The sequence below is a fragment of the Clytia hemisphaerica genome, unplaced genomic scaffold (assembly GCF_902728285.1).
Source record: "Clytia hemisphaerica strain Z4C2 unplaced genomic scaffold, Clytia hemisphaerica genome assembly, whole genome shotgun sequence".
NCBI lineage: Eukaryota > Metazoa > Cnidaria > Hydrozoa > Leptothecata > Clytiidae > Clytia > Clytia hemisphaerica.
In genome coordinates, this window is record NW_027103948.1 from 172,182 (window position 1) to 176,364 (window position 4,183).

Below are 4,183 nucleotides of genomic sequence, written 5' to 3' on the forward strand. Positions count from 1 at the left end.
TGTCTGCGTCATCAAATTGTTGTATACGTCACGATCTATTGTCAACCATTGTCCAATCCCGTAAGCGATTGAAGTGCCGTCAGTAAAAATCTGAGAAGAGAACAATAACATTATGACATCACACAAATAAATTACGCTGGGAAAGTCCGCGAGGACAACATGCGGTCTTAACATTTTTCCCTCGCAAGTTGGGGGGAAAACGAAAGTACTCTAAATTTTACGTATGGGGAAGTGTAAGAAAGATTTACAAAATAGAAAAGTTTCGTTTTGGGGTAAAGAATCAGTATTGTGAATTTAAGCGAGTTTCTATTTTGCAATTTTTCTACAGAGCCAAATAAAGATTTTTTCTATTGTCCTTGCTCGATTGCCTCTAACGATAAGTTCCGTAGTTATGAGGTTATTGAGACAAAATGTGACGAATTTGCGCGGAAACGAAATTTAACATTAGTCTAGGCTGAAAGAGGACGTCCTGTTGAATAATTATGTAGTCCAACCATAAAAACAATGATAGAGCCATGCATAATTACTGTATCATGCATATTGTAATAATTATGCATGGTTTTATCATTGCTTTTCTGCTGGACTACATAATTATTCAACAGGGTGGCCTCTTTGAAAAAAGGTCTATCGAATCTCAATCGAATATTACAGCAATTTTCAGATTCGCTTGATATTCAATTGCATTCGATTGATGTTTTGTTTATTCTCAAAGGGTGTCTGTGCTAAATTTCACTGCTCTCCGTCGTAATTTGCTCCTATAAAACAATTAGGATTAGGAAACAATAATCGAATGTAGTCGCACAACAATCGAACCAATCGATATAACCCAGAATTTTGATGTTCGATTGAGATTCGACTCCATGGGTGACATCTTTGATCATATCTGATTAGAACTTAAAACTAAAGCCCTTATCTATTTTGCAATATAAGATTTCCTTAGATGTCATCTTCAGATAGTTAACATCAAAGGAAAATTTAAGGTAAAGTTTGAAAGAGGTGATAATTTTAGACTTACCTCTGATTAGCAATGAAGACATTCCATTGTTATTTAGTTGTGAAGGCATTGCAAAGCTGTTAAAACAGTTGGTGTTCAATATCTAGCTTTTGAGTTTCTGCTTCAGGCTCTAGTGCTCCAGGATTTCTCTTTAAGTGACTGGTTGATAAAATAAGTCTAAAAAAGTCACGCTTAGCTTCCTATCAATCTATATCAAATTTGCCATGAGATATTTCTCTATCCTTAGAGTTTGATAGAAGGAAGTATATCATATATAATATAGTTAAACTATTTATTAGTATTTTGTCATTTGCCATTAAAATTTATTTGTTAAAGTAAGTTTAAAAAGGTCACTTAAAGGAAAAATTACTTTGAATACGTACTGTATTCAATTGACTTAAGGCATCATCACTGTGCAGAAACTAATATTCTAAGTTGTCTAATTTTCAATCTTTTGACTACTAACATAACACAGTTAAGTTAAATTAGCTAAAAAGTAAGTCTAAAAATGTCACTTATTTTTAAGCGCTTCGAAATTGGGTCACCTCATCATCTTTCTTGCTGAGAGGATCTTTGAAATTTATTATTTGATGATTTTCATCCTCAAAAACTGTGATGTGACCAAAATAGACTTACTTTCCATTTAAGGTGGGAGTCACATGAAGCTTTGAGATTTGGTGAAAAAATTATCGATTTCGAGATTTTGCGCGTTTCATGACCCTATACCCTTTCTGAACACACCTTGAAAATTTTAAGGCCGTAGCATTTATATTTCCTGAGATATAAGGTTTTTTCTAGACCCTGATCTGAAGTATTTTCCTTAGCAACGAAAAATCATACCCGTTGCTAGGGCCCAATTTCTTTATCGCTGATTTAAACATAGGATCATGGCATACCAAACGAAAGATCATTTTACGCCCTTTTCGGGCGTCTAAGTTAATACCGCCTTTTTTCCGCGGGATTTCCTAATATGACGTAATTAAAGATGGTAACCAAAAAATTAATATTTTTAAAAAACACACAAATTTGTAGGAAGTCAGCAGTGTTTTTGACTATGAAAGCTGTTTTAATTTGGAAATGTTGGACTGACTGATGACATTTTTAGCTCTTTAATGTCATTCTTCTCAACTAAGGAAGCTTGAGCTAGGTGAAACCAAAGACTTGATTCCCAAAAAAGCCTGGAGGCTGGTTTAACAATTGTGTGTGATGAATTATTGAAGGTCTGGGACACCCTCTGGATTATTTACATTCACGAGGAGAAATTGTGCATGGCGTGGATGTCCAACGTCCAAGTGGATTCTTGTATTACTACAGATAAACTTTAAATTAACTTATAACTGACAGATGCAGTGAGGAAAATATACCAGGATGATCTATTACATTGAAAATGTTGTTTTTGTTGTGAAAACACATTAAAATTGACTTAAATCGATGTTGACGTGGAGTTTGGCGCAAAATTTTAAGGATTGGCGCGCATCACGTGAAAGTGATAATTTGGAATTTCTGGACTATTTTGGTATTTCAGAGCCCTTTCTAAAGTATATAAAGTAGTACTTTATTCCATTTTAGTCAAACACAGAAAGAATTTTGTAAAACGGTTGATTTATTACAGAGAAATAGAGATATATATCTCACTTCTGACTTTACGGACCATTTTCTCAAAATAGGTTTCAGGGGGTTTTCGCACACCTTGGCAACGTTTTTTCAGGATTGGAAAGAGCTATGATCATGAAATTTTCAGGAGTTGTTCCGTTTATGGTTTGCTATGGAATGAATGGAGTAGATTTTTGAAAAAATCACTTTTCAATTTCAAAACTCGAAAAAACTTAAATTTTCAATTTTTTAGGTTCCAGACCCCCTGGAATGAAATTTTGAAAAAAAATTCCATTCATTCCACAGCTTATCCAAATACTAGCAACCTCCAAAAAAAATTTTTGGAATAGCTTTCATAGATTTTTCTAAAAGGCTGCCATAGTATTTTGATAGTGCATTACCCCCTGGCTGATATTACCCCCGTCTTGGCTATTTTTAGAATTTTTTTTTAATTTTTCACATTCTCTATAGTTATATTACATTTCTGGAAAGTTTCATATAGAAATCTTTTCTGCTTCAAAAGATATGATGAAAAATGTAAAATTTCAATTTTCTCAATCCTTCATGTGACTCCCACCTTAACCTCATTATTTATAAAGTAAGTCTAAAAATGTCACCAAATACAGGTTTTTGAAATTACTAGGTGATTTGTCTAGTGTAAGACTAAGCTTGTGAAAACTTTCAGAAGGACACAATGAAGTAAGTCTAAATTAGGCACATTCAAAGTCAAAAGTGCTATTTTTGCCTTTTTTTATGTCACACTATTTTTGAAACTGATCTATTTGTTCATCCCCTTAGGTGATAAGGGGTTAGGCGGCGGGTGTTCTCTAAGTCTCCAATTGGTGTCCGGTCATTTTGAATGAAAAAAAAAAAGTTAAAAAGGGTGCGCTATCAGTGAAAGTTATCGTGACATGTTATGACAGAAAGTATGATTGAGAAACTTGGTGGAGTTATCAAAACAAATTTCTTGTCAAAGAGATTTAACAGTAAGTGCAGCTACAGGCCAGATATCAACAGTTTCGACCAATAGTCCCAAGTTAGAGTAGTTGATGGTACCTTTAAATCATTCAAATCTTTTCATTCATTGGAAAAATTCTTGAAACGGCTGTCACTAATGAGCTAGTTTATCTTTTCGATCACAGTTTTTTTAGTAAACTCAGGGTAAGAGATTAGGCTACAATCTATCACATGCTGCTTTATTTGTAAATCTATTATAGAAATTGCGATTTTTCGACAAGATTGCAGATTTTTTTCATGTAAGCAATATACACCATCTGAAAGCTGAAATACAATTAACCAATTTTAATAAATGATCCCTCATTTTTCTCACAAAGGTAAGGACTTTCAAATGAAATTAGTTTGGTTTTCAAAAATTGAGGAGAAAATTTTGCCCTGTCCACCCCACATGTGGCATGCCGTACTGGTCGCGCGACGCACACTTGTGCAGTGTACTCTTAGGTGCCAAATAAACAGGCTGGTTCGAATAAACAAGGGGGTTGGAAAATTTTCGAAATTTCAATAAAAGGGGGGGAACTAATTGCCGGGGGGTTGGAAATTGTAGTTTATGAAAACCCAAAAATAAGGTTAATATCAGGC